The 15,505-nt window shown below is 57.3% G+C and overlaps 1 pseudogene; it reads left to right on the top strand.

Moving 5' to 3' along the window:
- The first annotated feature begins 7,655 nt into the window (after positions 1–7,655).
- LOC134756752 (protein Dok-7-like) overlaps positions 7,656–15,505 on the top strand; it is a 36,291-nt pseudogene continuing 28,441 nt past the window's right edge.

Raw genomic sequence — 15,505 nt, forward strand, 5'->3', positions numbered from 1 at the left:
TTTGAGGGCAGCACCTGCGTCTTTGAAGGGCCCTGTAATTGCTCTTCTCTGTATGTCAGATCTAACAGTGGGAACCACAGTCACTCAACTACAAAATTTAAATATGATTTAATGGGATGATGGGAATAACTGGATCCTGAGGTGGCAGGGGCCAAGTGGCGGCACTCAACCATCAAAGGCAGGGTGGGCACAGCTACCATAATGGACAGCAGAGGCAAAGTGGCAATCAGAATAGTCTGACTTGTGTAGAGCTCTGGCGTTGGCTAATTAATCACGGTGTTCCTAAAAGTGAAATTGACTGGAAGCCTACTGCAATCCTGCTTAATTTATATAAGCAGAAAACTTCTAGGTCGAATGGACAAAAGACTAATATGAATTATAAAAACAGAGAGTCACAGCCCCTCAATCAATTTCCAGACTTGAGACAGTTTACAGACCCAGAACCCCGTGAATGAAGGGGAGGCCGGGTACCCTTGAGGAAGGACTCCACTACACTACTGACAATTTATGCTGTTAATCTTTCTTTCTTTCTTTCTTTCTTTTTTTTTTTTTTTTTGAGACAGAGTCTTCCTCTGTCACCTAGGCTGGAGTGCAGTGGTGCAATCTCGGCTCACTGCAAGCTCCGCCTCCCGGGTTCACGCCATTCTCCTGCCTCAACCTCCCAAGTAGCTGGGACTACAGGTGCCCACCACCACACCCAGCTAATTTTTTGTATTTTTAGTAGAGATGGGGTTTCATCGTGTTAGTCTGGATGGTCTCGATCTCCTGACCTCATGATCCACCCACCTCAGCCTCCCAAAGTGCTGGGATTACAGGCGTGAGCCACCACACCTGGCCTATGCTGTTAATCTTTCTCCCATCCTTCCCCAAGGAGACCTCCAGCCTTATACCAGGGTAACTATGTTGGGGAAAGGGAAATGATCAGACATTTTGGGGACTACTGGACACTGGCTCTAAGATGACATTGATTCCAGGAGACCCAAAACGTCACTGTGGTCCTCCAGTTAAAGTAGGCGCTTATGGAGGTCAGGTAATTAATGGAGTTTTAGCTCAGGTCTGACTTACAGTGGGTCCAGTGGGTCCCCGGGCTCATCCTGTGGTCATTTCCCCAGTGCCAGAATGCGTAATTGGTATAGACATACTTAGTAGCAGGCAGAACCCCCACATTAGCTCCCTGACAGGTAGAGTGAGGGTTATTATGGTGGGGAAGGCCAAATGGAAGCCATTAGAGATGCCTCTACCTACAAAAAGAGTAAATCAAAAACAATATCACATCCCTGGAGGGTCTGCAGAGATTAGTGCCACCATCAAGGACTTGAAAGATGCAGGGGTGGTGATTCCCACCACATCCCCACTCAACTCTCCCATTTGGCCTGTGCAGAAGACAGATGGATCTTGGGGAATGACAGTGGATTACCGTAAGCTTAAGCAAGTGGTCACTCCAGTTGTAGCTGCTGTACCAGATGTGGTTTCATTGCTTGAGCAAATTAACACATCTCCTGTTACCTGGTATGCAGCCTTTGTCTTGGCAAATGCCTTTCTCTCCATTCCTGTCGATAAGGCCCACCAGAAGCAATTTGCCTTCAGCTGGCAAAGCCAGCAATATACCTTTACTGTCCTCCCTCAGGGGTATATCAATTCTCCGGCTTTGTGTCATAATCTTATTCGGAGAGACCTTGATCACTTTTCGCTGCTGCAAGATATCACACTGGTCCATTACATTGATGACATTACGGTGACTGGATTCAGTGAGCAAGAAGTAGCAAACACACTGGACTTATTGGTGAGACATTTGTGTGCCAGAGGATGGGAAATAAATCTGACTAAAATTCAGGGAACTTCTACATCAACAAAATTTCTAGGGGTCCAGTGGTTTGGGGACTGTCGAGATATTCCTAAGGTGAAGGATAAGTTGCTGCATTTGGACACTCTTACAACCAAGAAAGAGGCACAATGCTTAGTGGGCCTATATGGATTTTGGAGGTAACACAGTCCTCATTTGGGTGTGTTACTATGACACATTTACTGAGTGACCTGAAAGGCTGCCAGCTTTGGGTGGGGTCCAGAACAGGAGAAGGCTCTGCAACAGGTCCAGGCTGCTGTGCAAGCTGCTCTGCCACTTGGGCCATATGACCCAGCAGATCCAATGGTGCTTGAGGTGTCAGTGACAGATAGGGATGCTGTTGGGAGTCTCTGGCAGGCCCCCATAGGTGAATCACAGCACAGGCCTCTCAGATTTTGGGGCAAGGCCCTGCCATCTTCCGCAGATAACTACTCTCCTTTTGAAAGACAGCTCTTGGCCTGTTACTGGGCTTTGGTGGAAACTGAACATTTGACTATGGGTCATCAAGTCACCATGCGACCTGAACTGCCCATCATGAACTGGGTGCTTTCCTACCCGTCTAGCCATAAAGTGGGTCATGCACAGCAGCATTCCGTCATCAAAGAGAAGTGGTATATATGTGACTGGGCTCAAGCAGATCCTGAAGGCACAAGTAAGTTTTACATGAGGAAGTGGCTCAAATGCCCATGGTCTCCACTCCTGCCACCCTGCCTCCTCTCCCCCAGCCTGCACCAATGGCCTCATGGGGAGTTCCCTGTGATCATTTGCCGTGGTTTGCCATGGTTACTACGGGGCTGAACGAAGGAGGATGAATGTAGAAATGAAAACAAAAAACAAGAAACTATTTTAAAGGAAGAGCAAGGGGAAGAAGAGGGCTCCCAGTTTCCAGTGAGCAAGGGCAGCCACCCTGAGCTTCTATAGCCCTTCATGTTGGGTAGAAAGAGCAGGGAGCAGGCGGTAACGATTGGCCAGCTCCTTAATTGATCACAGGTTCACATTATTGCTAACAGGCTTCGTAGTTGCCTAATCACAAGAAACACTTGTGCGTGGGTCGTGACTGCTGTCAGCAGTCCTTCTGGGCAGCATATGTGGTTTGTCTTTTCACCAACAACCTGCTTTTATGAGAACAGTTTGCTGTTTACTCGTATAGCCTCTGGTGGTATACTGAGTTGATCGTGACCCTCACTCTTTCGGCCTGCAACAATCATTTGACAGAGGAAGAGAAGACTAGGACCTGGTTCACAGATGCTTCTGCAGGATATGCAGGCACCACCCGAAAGTGGCCAGCTGCGGCACTACAGCCCCTTTTTAGGACATGCCTGAAGGACAGCGGTGAAGGGAAATCTTCCCAGTGGGCAGAAGTTGGAGCGGTGCACCTCGTTGTGCACTTTGCATGGGAGGAGAAATGGCCAGGTGTGTGATTATGTACTGATTCATGGGCCGTAGACAATGGTTTGCCTGGATGGTCAGGGACTTGGAAGAAGCATGATTGGAAAATTGGTGACAAAGAAATTTGGGGAAGAGGTATGTGGATGGACCTCTCCGAGTGGTCAAAAACGGAAGATATTTGTATCCCCTGTGAGTGCTCACCAATGGGTGAACTCAGCAGAGGAGGATTTTAATAATCAAGTGAGTAGGATGACCTGTTCTGTGGACACCACTCAGCTTCTTTCCCCAGCCACCCCTGTCATCGCCCAGTGGGCCCATGAACAGAGTGGCCATGGTGGCAAGGATGGAGATTACACATGGAGATTTAGCAACATGGACCTCCACTAGCCAAGGCTGACCTGTCTACAGCCACTGCTGAGTGCCCAATTTGGCAGCAGCAGAGACTAACACTGAGCCTCAATATGGCACCATTCCTCAGGGTGATCAGCCAGCTACCCGGTGGCAGGTTGATTATATTGGACCTCTTCCACCATGGAAAGGGCAGAGGTTTGTCCTCACCGGAATAGACACTTACTCCTGATATGGGTTTGCCTATCTTGCACGCAGTGCTTCTGCCAAGACTACCATCCATGGACTCACGGAATGCCTCATCCACCATCATGGTGTTCCACACAGCATTGCCTCTGAGCAAGGCACTCACTTTACAGCTAAAGAAGTGTGGTAGTGGGCTCATGCTCATGGAATTCACTGGTCTTACCACATTCCCCATAATCCTGAAGCAGCTGGATTGATAGAACAGTGGAATGGCCTTCTGAAGTCACAATTACACCACCAACTAGGTGACAATACTTTGCAGGGCTGGGGCCAAGTTCTCCAGAAGGCCATGTATGCTCTGAATCAGCATCCAAGATATGATATTGTTTCTCCCTTAGCCAGGATGCATGGGTCCAGGAATCAAGGCACTGAAGTGGAAGTGGCACCACTTGCCATCACCCCTAGTGATCCACTAGCAAAATGTTTGCTTCCTGTTCCCATGACATTATGTTCTGCTGGCCTGGAGGTCTTAGTTCCAGAGGGAGGAACGCTGCCACCAGGAGACACAACTATTCCATTAAGCTAGAAGTTAAGATTGCCACCTGGACACTCTGGGCTCCTCCTACCTTTAAGTCAACAGGCTAAGAAGGAGTTACGGTGTTGGCTGGGGTGATTGACCCAGACTCTCGAGATGAAATCAGTCTACAACTCCACAAAGGAGGTAAGTAAGAGTATGCATAGAATTACAAAAGATCCATTAGGGCGTCTATTAATATTACCATGCCCTGTGATTAAGGTCAATGGGAAACTACAACAGCCCAATCCAGGCAGGACTACAAATCACCCAGACACTTCAGGAATGAAGGTTTGGGTCACTCCACCAGGAAAAAAAAAAAACATGAACTGCTGAGGTGCTTGCTGAAGGCAAAGGGAAATGGTGAAGGTGAAGGAGGAGCAAAGGCACCTCTTACATGGCGGCAGGCAAAGAGCATGTGCAGGGAACTGCCCTTCATAAAACCATGAGATCTCATGAGACTTATTCACTTTCATGAGAATAGCACAGGAAAACCCCACTCCCATGATTAAATTACCTCCCACTGGGTCCCTCCCACAACACATGAGGATTACGGGAGCTAATATTATTAATACAATTCGAGATGAGATTTGGGTGGGGACACAGCCGAACTGTATCAGGCATCCTATGGGCAGGCCAGAAGTGTTGGTTACCCCTTCCACCCATGCCTTACTGGCCAGAACTCACTCATACAGCCTTACCTGATGGGGGCGGGGGTGGTGGTACTGGGAAATGTGGATGCACAAACGGGTGTGACCACAGGGTACAGTGCTTGCCACACTCAGCTGACGTGTTTCTCTCCAACACACCAGGCCACTTGGAGATGCAAGACAAAGCAGCCCACCCCTGGTCCCCATCATCCCCTTGGAATCACCTTGGAAAACCCTGGATCATTTTGAAAGATGCTCATGGACGCCATCTTATTGGGGCTCATCACAGTATCAAGGTAGAAGAGGAAGCTGAGACCAGTAAGATCACACTGTGGCTGAAGATGGTGTGGCTAGTCAGGGACAGGTCCCTTGGCCACAGAGCCACTGGCGGGCGGCAGTGTGCCACGACCATGGGGTCTGGCAGAGATGGCAGTGTCCCTGGCCACAGTGTCCAGCAGCAGCATGGCAGTTGCAGCAGGGCTCTGTGGTCAGACAGGGGTGCTGCTGTGACCTGAGACTGTGGGCTCCTTTGAAGGTGGTGACCCTGCCCCTCGTGTGGAGCCCAGCTGTGCTGTGGGGCTGAGCTGTGGTGTCCTCCTCTTTCAGGACGTGGCTCTGTTTTCACTGCCTACCAGCTCTCCAGCCTTCCCCTTGGTTCTTGGAGACCTGATTTGCTTCCAATCAACCCCTTCCTACTCAGTGGCCAGCCTATTTCTCCATTTGCAACCAGCAACCCTGGCTATAACTTCTGGGGAAACTTCTGGCTATAACTTCTGAGGCACAGAGCGGGGCAGGAGCTTGCCCAGGGTCACAGCGCTCTCGGCTAGTCTGGGAGTGGCAGCCAGGCCACCTCCTCCTCCTGCAGGAAGCTTCCTCCACCTTTCAGCAGCCCTGGAGCCGCGTGGAGCAGGGAAGGGAGTTGTCTACCCTCCGGCATCCTGTGTGTTCCAGGCTGTGTGGAAGCAGGTGCAGCTGCCAGGCATGGCAGGAGCCTGGGCCCGGGCCAGCACTCAGGAATGCAGTGGGGCCCTGCCTCTCCCTGTAGGGATAAGCAAGTGCCAGGCGCCCAGGGCAGCAGATGTGTCTGTGGCTACAGCCCCAACGGCCCCCGCCTCCGCACCAGCTGTCCTAGGCCAGCCCCTTGGGGGCCTGGGATGTGTGGGGAGCATGAATGGGGCTCTGTGACCCAGCAACTGTTCTGCAGAAGGCGGCTGGTGGCTGCACAGGTGACTGCGGGGGTGAGTGGGGGATGCAAAATTCTGCTTCCTGGGCCTGGTGTCTCCTGCCTTACATGAGGCCCTGATAAGACATCACCGAAGCATCAAAGCCAACCCTTGTGGCCCACCGGAGACCTGTCTCTTGGATCACAGGGGCAGTGGGGAGGGGCGCCCAGGGCTCCCGATGCCTGTGAGCCCTGCTCTGAGGTCAGCCGATGTGGCTCAGTCCTGGCTGTGAGGCCTCACGCTGCCTTTATTCCATTTCCTCCTCAGTACGAGGCAGACAGAGCCCAGCCTAGGGTCTGGATGGGATGAAATGAAGACGTCTCCTCCCTAACGGGACACTGTCTACCCCTTCCTTCTTCTCCCCCGAGAACCGTCAGCCCCGTGAGGATGGGGTCTAGGGTAGGGCATGTGGACGGAGCTTTGCTGTTTGTCCAGGTGCTTATCTTCTAGGGTGCCATCGCCCCTCCCCACTGCTGTTCCCGTATCTGCTGGGTGTCCCCAACCCCAGGGTGGTGGAGGCCGTCTCTTGGATGGGGCTGACACCCAAGGCACAGACCTGCCAGGTTCCCCAAAGCACATGGCCTCTCTGCAAAAGAACCTGGGTGTGACATCTAATGCCCAGGCCAGAGCTTGGGGACAGCTGGACTGGAGCCACAGGGTCAAGGAGGGGGAGTCCAGAAACACAAAGTCCACCCAGCTGGGAGGGCTGCTGGCGGGTCCTTTACAAAGCAGGCAGCTCCTCTGCCCATCGGAGCCAGCTGGCCTAACCAGGGCCTGCTCTTGCCTGGGATGGGGGCAGAAGAGGTGGAGACCTGGGGACCCGAGGCGGCAATGTGGGTCCTGGACCCGCCCACCTGCACTGGGGTCCCTGCAGGCTTTTAATGGGAACAGAAATGGAGGAAGAGACAGAGGCTGCCAGGGGCTCCTCGACCCCTACTGCCTGCCTGGGGAGGGGTCACCTCAGTGTGGGGGAAGCCTGGGGATGTAAGAGCATCCTGGGCCTGGGCTGCCCGTGGCCAGTCTGTTGTCGGGGTGTCTGGTGACCCCTGGGGTAGTGGGAGGGGCAGATGCCAGTCTGGGAAGCCAGATTGTTTGAAGACCAACTTCAAAGTTGGGAGCAGTGCCCAGAGCCGGGCCGATGTCTGCTGGGTGGTTTTCTCTGCTTTTTGAAAAAGAAGTCCCCGCCCGACCCCCCGCCCCAGGCGCTGGTCTGAGCGTCTGAGCCCAGATGGTGCGCTTGCTCCAGAGGGCGGGCGGCTCCAGTGGCCGCCGCGGGACGGTGGGGCCAGAGGGGCCCGTGGGGGTGGGGGAGCCGCCCGCAGGAGAAGGAGCCCCGCCCGCGCCGGCCCTGGAGTCGCCGGTGTCGCCGCCCTGCCCGCGGGCCCGCCCTCCTGGCCCAGCCCAGGGCCCTGGGAGCTATTTTGAAAGTGACCCTGGGCTGGGGCGCCGGGGCGAGCGCGGCGGCGCGGAACCATGACAGAAGATGACCGAGGCGGCGCTGGTGGAGGAGGGCCAGGTCAAGCTGCGGGACGGCAAGAAGGTCGGGGCGCGTCGGGGGCGCGGGGGGGGCGCGGGCGCGGGCAGCGGCTCACGCTCCCCCCTGTACCCGCAGTGGAAGAGTAAGTGGCTGGTGCTGCGCAAGCCGTCGCCCGTGGCAGGTGAGCGGGGTGGGCGGGGGATGGTGGGCGCGGGGGGCCTAGCGACACGGGTTACCGAGGCCCGGGGCAGTAATGCCAGCTTGCCCAAAATCGCCGCCGCTGTCACCCCGCCGGGAAACCCGAGAGCCCCGCGCGGACCCGGACCCCACAGCGCCCCTGGGAGCGCAGGTGGGGGCCCTGGACGGAAGAACCCTCTTTCCAGCAGCGCAGACTGAGGCCCGAGGGGGCTGCCTGGTGGCCCTGTAGGCGGAGGGGACGCAGGCCCTGAGCCCCCCAGCAGAGCAGCAAGGGGCCCCCCAGAAGCAAAGCCCCACATGCCTGAGGGTTGAGCTGTGCTTGTGGAAACGCTCAGAGCAGGGCCCCCGAACCCAGCCTCCAGGGGTGCTGCGTGGGTTAGCGCTGACCCTGGACCCCTCCCAGGCAGAGGAGAGGCTGGGCTGCGGTGGGGCAGGGCAGAGTGACTGCCACATTGCTGGGGGAAAAGTCCTCTGGGAGGAGGCAGGGGTCCCCCGCAGTCCCCGCCCTGAGCCAGCACCCCAGCTTGGGGAGGGTCAGCACGGAGCCCCCAGGTCTGGCAGCCCAGGCCGCCTGCAGCGCTGGGCCTGTAGGGAGGGCTGAGCCGGGCCTGCAGCTGCTCCAGAGGACTGGTGCGGCGGAGCCGGCCAGGCCCGGGTCTGGGTGGGATGCTCGGCCTGCGTGCATGGGGGGCTGTACGCCAGGGGGCTGCCAGAGCGCCCTCCAGGACGGGTGTCTGTGACTCCCAGGGAGGGTGTGGGGCAGGGATGCCTCCTGCGTCCCCTCTGCAGGGCCTCAGGTGGTCCTGGAGGACAGCACTTCCTGCCTGCCTCCACCTCCCCTTGCAGGGCCTGGACTGCACGCTGGTCACTTCTCCACTCAGCCCTCCGTGCCCAGACCTCCTGCCTGGAGCTGTGGGGGCACCAACAGAGCCTGGGAGGGCGTCTTTGTCCTCCGGGGCTGCAGGGGACCTGGTATAGGAAGGGATGGGGTCTGGGCAGAGTGAGAGGCCCTGCCAGGCTGGGCGGATGACAGGCTTTAGTCAGCTGTGGCTGGGTCGGGGCCGTGGTGGGGCAGGTGATGCTTGGTGGACGGTGCTGGGCTGGAGCCAGTGCAGACTCTCTAGAGAGGCCGCAGCCCAGGAAGGCACCCGGGACAGCAGCCCCCAAAGAGGAGTGTTGGGGGAGAGGTCTTTGTCCCTCTTGGAGGGATTTTCTTTCTGAATCAGACAGTCCCAGGAGGCAGGGCCTGCCAGCCTCAAGAGGGTGTGCTCCCCCGGCTGGTGAGTGCCTGAGTGGAGTGACAGGAGTTTGCAATGGGTCCCCCAGGTGGGACAATCTGTGAGTCTGTAGGTGAACATGGTGGCTCCCGAGCGTCTGCTGGGTTATCCCGTATCCCGCGCAGTTGAGATCTGCAGCCTTGTGGGGCTGGCGTGGGAGGTGATGTGGGGTAGTGGAAGGTGCCATGCCCCCTCTGGGTGGATGTTCATTCCAAGCCTTGCAGCCAGGTGTCCCTAGCACCCACTGACTCACTGGCCTGGGACCCATTGCTTTGGACACCTGCTTTCTGTGTTGGTCACTCCAGCAGCCTAGGGTTGAAACTGACACCCTGTGGGGTTGCCCAGAGGTCGGTCAGATGAGGGGATGGGACAGAGCGGAATTCTCATGCCCACCTCCCCACCCTGACCAGGCCAGCCTGGCACCTCCTCTCTGCTCAGAGGCCCTGATGTCTCTTCCCCCCGCCCCTCATAAGCCTCCCTGGATGCTGCCCCCTTTGCCTTCACCCAGCTGCCTTCCCGCTCAGCACTGGAGACCACCTCCCTTGTGGATGGGCCCGGCGTGGAGGGAGCAGGCCCCAGCCCTGGAGGAGCAGACAGCACAGACCCTGCGCTCCTGGTGTGAGGGAGAGAGGAAGGGTCCCGTCTGCTTCCTTGTAAGACAGGCAGGGTTCTTCTTGTTACCAGTGGTGATTTCCTTCTGGGAAGGGCCCCGATGTGCACCTTTTCCACTGGCTCCTTTCTCCTCCTTGCGTTTTTCTCAATCGTGAGCACGTCTTTCTGTTATGACAAGGTTTAGCGAATGAAAGGGAAACCCTTTTATCAAAGGGCTGCTCAGCCGCAGCGCCCGGCATGGCCAGTGGACGTCGGGCCGTCTGCCTCGGTGTGGGACTGCAGGGTGCCCTGCAGTGGGACCACGTTCCTTGAGGTCTCCACCGCGTCCTCACTGTGGAATGCGTGTCTGCGTCCCCTCTCTGGGCAGGGCCCCGGGGGAGGAGGGTGGTCTGTGTCCAGTCGTGGCCCAGGACTCACTGCTGGTGGCCCTGCATGCCAGCGGTGCCTGGCCCAGCCCCTCTCTTCTTCCTCCCTGGTGCAGCAGCTGGGGGTGGTGAGGAAAGTGTTCTTGACATCCTGTGGAGGGTGTGGCCCCGGGCCAGACACTTGAGGGGGCCTGCTTCCCACAGGGGCTGCCCCTGGGGGCTTCATCCAGCTCAGAAAAGCCACCAGGAGGGCCCGAGTCCTGGAGCTGGCAGGGTCTTGGAGTCACCATGGTGGGGGGAAGCTGAAGCTCAGAAACCCGAGGGATCTGGCCCAAGACACGGACTGCTGGGCAGAGCCCAGTTCCCCCCAACCAACCCAAACCTTGCCCCCCACAGCTGGCTGGAAGTTCTGCGCCTGCCCCCGGGCTGATGGCTGGGCCCTTGCTTAGTCTCCCCTATCCCTGCTCTCGGTTCTAATGCTGAGTTCCCGGAGGGCAGGGTTCCCAGTTCTGCATCGCCCTCAAAGGCAGCCTGGTGGGACTGAGCCCGGCCTGCAGGAGGGACCCCACGGAGACGGCGCAGGAGCCGGGAGCCCCCTGGCAGGTGCCCCGTGAGCCCCGGAGCTGCCCCACGGCTAGTGCTGTCCTGGGGCCCTGCCCTCCACAGCTCCCCTGCTAACGAGGGGCTGGGGGTGGACACTGGGTCGGCCCTTCCCGAGCAGAGCCTCCTGGTGGTGGATTTCCTGTATGTCTGGCTCCTGCCCCAACGGACTGGGGCTGACATCCCAGCTCCGGGCTGAAGACCGGGCGTGGGTGGTGGCCAGTTATCCTCTCCCCATAGAAACATCAAGAACAGGGCGACCTTCCCTCAGCCCCCGCGTCAGGACAGGGAATCAGAGAGCTGGGGTGCAGCTCTCAGCTCCACATGTGGGAGCGGTGACCTGGGACGGCTCCTTCCCCACCTGCGTCCTCGTCTACTCACAGGGCTCTTGAGGGCGATGGAGAGGTGGGCGCGGGGGCCTGGCCCTGGCATTTGGAGCCTCGTCCTGGACTGCCCTTGGTGATGTCTGTGGTCTGGGGGGCCCACCTGCACCACACCTCCAACACCTGTGCCGGGCAGGGGCACCCTCACGCGTTTCCTTCCCGAACCAGATTGTGAATGGGTCCAGGGCTAGGCACTGGATCTTGGTCTCGTGTGTCCTGGCTGTGGCCTGGCCCGAGGAGGCATCAGCAGGCCGGCCTGGTCGATGGACGCCCCCCTTGCTCCTGCCCAGCTTCTGGGGGCGGCTCCAGGCTGCTGCACCCCCAGCAGGGTCCCCTCAGGCGGCTACCACCTGCGTTGCTAAGGGCACAGCCTCAAGGTCACTGTGACCTCCAAAGGCTGTCCCGCAGCCACTTCTGCGGACTCCCATCGTGTTCAGTGTGGGCGGGGACCCCCCCCCCCACTGCGTCCCCGGCCCACACACGCCCCTGCCTTCCCTGAGTTACTGCGCCTACTCACTCCATCTTCCCTGCGGCTTCTCCCCCTCCTCCTTCTTCCCTCCCACCCTCCCCGGCTCTCCGCCCTGGCTGTAAGGCCTTCCGTGTGCTCATGACTCCACAGTTATTTTTACATCTCCAGAAGCCTGCGTCCAACTGCCTGTGTGCATCGACGCCCGGTGTCTGGTGGGCTTCTCAGCCCCACGTGTCCAGGGAAGACCCCCCCACCCCAGCCCCCACCCCAGAAGGGTCCCCAGGCATCCCTCCCCCACCCAAGTCCCAGGGCTCATCCTGGATTCCTCGTTTCCCTGTGGCTGTGGAGGTGAATGCAGGGGGAGCGTGTGTGCACGTGCGTGTGTGTGAGGATGTACATGTGCACCTGTACACACCGTGGGAGCGTGTGCACGTGTGAGCAAGTGTGAGCATTTGGGTGAGTGTGTAAGAGTGAATGTGTGAGTGTGGGCTTATGTGGCTGTCTTAGCTCAGGCGGCTCTTAGCGAATGCCACAGCCTGGGTAGCTCAGGCGACAGCCAGTCACTGCTCACGGTTCTGGGGGCTGGAGGTCCAAGATCAAGGCAGCCTGGGTGTCTGGTGAGGATCCGCGTCCTGGGTGTCTCGTAAGGACCATGTCCTGCTGCATAGGTGGCGCTTTCTCTGTCCTTATATGGTGTAGGGGGAGGAAGCGCACTGGGGCCCCCTCATCAGGTACTGGTCCCATTCTTGAGGCTCCACCCTGATGACCTCATCGCATCCCACCACCTAACCCATCGCCTTGGGGGTGAAGATTTCAACACTGGAATTTCAGATTCAGACCCCAGCACTGAGTGCGTGAGTGCACGTTTCTGTGTGTGTGTGCACAAGCATGAGTGCAAGCGCATGTCTGTGTCCATGTGTGTGTGTGCATGTGAATACCTGTGTGTGGGTGTGTGTGCAAGTGTGTGTGTGCGTGCATGTGAATACCTGTGTGTGGGGGTGTGTGCGCGCAAGTGTGTGTGCGTGCATGTGAATACCTGTGTGGGGGTGTATGTGTGCAAGTGTGTGTGCGCGTGCATGTGAATACCTGTGGGAGTGTGTGCACGTGTGCACATGCATGTGAATACCTGTGTGCGAGTGTGTGTCTGTGTGTGAGCTCAAATGCTTGTCTGTGTGCATGTGTCTGTGTGTGCAAGTGTGTGCCGGTGTCTGCATGGGTGTGCAGCAGTGTGTGTGCCTGTGTGTGAATGTACATGTACAAGTGTGTCTGTGTGCCTGTGTATGCATGTATGAGTGTGCCTCTGTGTGCATGTATGAGTGTGCATGTGCGTGTGTGTGTATGAGTGTGTGACTTGTGTGAGTGTATGAGTGTGAGTGTGCCTGTGTGAGCATGTATGAATGTGTGTGCTTGTCTGTCAGTGTGCATGTATTGGCGTGTGTGTGTTTTGTGTGTGTGTGCATGTATGAGTGTGCATGTGCCTGTGTGTGTGTGCATGTATGAGTGTATGTGCCTGTGTCTGTGTGTCTGTGTGTATGAGTGTGTGTGCCTGTGTGTGTGCATGTATGTGTGCCTGTGTATGTGTCTGTATGAGTGTGTGTGCCTGTATGTGTGCCTGTGTGTGTCTGTGTGCCTGTGTGTGTTCATGTATGTCTGTGTGTGCCTGTGTGTGTATGCATGTAGGAGTGTGTGTGTGCGTGTATGTTTGTGTGCATGAGTGTGCATGCCTCTGTGTGTGTGCATGTGAGTGTGCCTGTGTATGAGTGTGCATGTCTGTGTGTGTATAAGTGTGTGTATGAGTGTGCGTGCTTTTGTGCACGTGTATGTGTGGTGCCTGTATGAGTGTACATGTGCCTGTGTATGCATGTGTGTGTGAGTGTGCGTGTATGAGTGTGCCTGTGTATGAGTGCATGTCTGAGTGTGTGTGCATGTATTAGTGTGTGTGCCTGTGAGTGTGCCTGTGTGTGCATGCATGTATGAGTGTGTGTGCACATCTGTGTGAGTGTGCGTGTATGTGTCTGTGTGTATGAGTGTGCATGTATGTGTGTGCGTGTCTGTGAGTGTGCCTGTATGAGTGTGTGTGTGAGTGTGCGTGTGTGCCTGCTTGTTCCACATGGTCTCTGTGCCTTGGTTGGCCTCTCCTGGTGCCTCTTCCTCGTTTGTCTCCTTTCACCATCACGACCCGGTGCCCTCCACCCAGCCCAGTGCTGCCTGCCAGAGCCCCGGGAACCCTCCAAGTTCTGCAAAAGCCTTCCCTGGCCAGGTTGCAGCCAATGCCCACAGCCAGAGGGTGGGTGGGCAGGGCTGATGGTGGTTCCTCAGCCGCCGGGCAAGAGACCCCCAGCCGGAGGGTGGGTGGGCAGGGCAGATAGTGCTTCCTCAGCCGATGGGTGAGAGACCCCCAGGTGCCCAGGCCTCCTGGGAGGGTGTGGCTGGGGCCCTCTGGGCCTGGCGCCCAGGGAGCTGGCCGGTGGCCATCCACTCCTGAGTCCCTCAGACCTGTGTCTCCCCGGCACACGTGCTGTGTCCCAGGGAGAGCCGCTGCATCCTGGGGCTCTGGTGTCCCGGCCTTGACCTGGCTTGGTCTCAGCCCTGGGCCTGGAGCTTCCATCTCTCTGGTTCCAGTTCCTGCAGCGCTTTGCCCTCTGGCACTCCCCGAGAGATGCACTTTAAAAACAGGATCGATTTATTGTCAGTGATGAGGAGAGGGCGGCCTGAGCATGAGGGGGTGGGCGTCAGCTGCCGGAGAAGCTTCCGCCAGGCAGGAGGGGCGAGTGGGACCCCAGCTCTGACCTCTCCGCTTCTGTTCATGTTTGAAAATGAAATCGGTGGTTTGGGTGGTCGTCAGTTTCCTGTGGCCGACAGAAGAAAGCACCACAGCTGGGCCTTCAAACAACGAGAATTCACCCACTGAGTCCTGGGAGTTAGAGCTCTGCAGTTGAGGGGGCCGTAGGGCTACGCTCCCTCCAGGCTTCCCAGAGGGGCTCCTTCCTGCCTCTCCCAGCTCCTGCTAGACACAGGTGTCCCTTGGCTGTGGCCTCAGCGCTCCAGTCCCTGCCTCCGTCCCCATTCAGGTGACCTTCCCTGTGTCTGCGCCTCCTGTTCTGCCCCTTACAAGGACACTTGCTGCTGCGTTCAGATAATCCAGGATCGTGAACTCGATTACATATGCAGAAACCCTGTTCCCAAATAAGGACATACAGGTTCTGGGGTCGGGAGTGGACACGTCTTGCTGGGGGCCACGCTCAGCCCCTGCACGTAAGTGCTCCTGGATTCTCAGGCGTTCCCAAGGTGCAGGGTGTGAGTCTGCATTTGTAGACAGAGTCCAGAAAAATCAGGCCGAGGGGTGGCGTCCGTGAATCAGAAAAAGGTCTGAGGGTTGAGCATGGGTTCAGCATGCGCGCCACCACCAGCCTTGCAGGGGTAGACGTCTAGGGTGGGGCCGGCTGGCTTGTAGAAGGTGTGAGAAGCCGTTGTGGCAAATTCAACTCCTGGCCAGGAGTCAGCTCACTGTGGTCTCTGGGCCAAATCCTGCCGGAACCTGTTTTTGTAAATAAAGTTTTATTGGCTCGCAGCCATTCCCACACGTGTCATCTGTGGCTGCTTTCCAGCTAAGTATGGTAAAGGAGACTTAAAGCTCAATCAAGCCAAAAGGGTGACGTCGGGCTCTTTACAGGCAAGCTCCTGACCCCAGTCCTGACTGTATTATTGGGAATGTAACTTGTTGAACAAAGGAGGTGCTGGTTGGGGGCAATGGAAGGAACTGGTTGTCATCAGGTGCCGGAGCTGTCTGCCAGGGTGTGGCCAAGGTGCCACCACCACAGAGCAGAGCCACAGGGGAGGAAAGGTCCCTGCCTGACTTCTGGGTGATCAGCCCACCAAGGCTCCGAGGAAGCTGAGGCCCTCGAGGTGGA

The sequence above is a fragment of the Gorilla gorilla genome, chromosome 12 (assembly GCF_029281585.2).
Source record: "Gorilla gorilla gorilla isolate KB3781 chromosome 12, NHGRI_mGorGor1-v2.1_pri, whole genome shotgun sequence".
Lineage (NCBI taxonomy): Eukaryota > Metazoa > Chordata > Mammalia > Primates > Hominidae > Gorilla > Gorilla gorilla.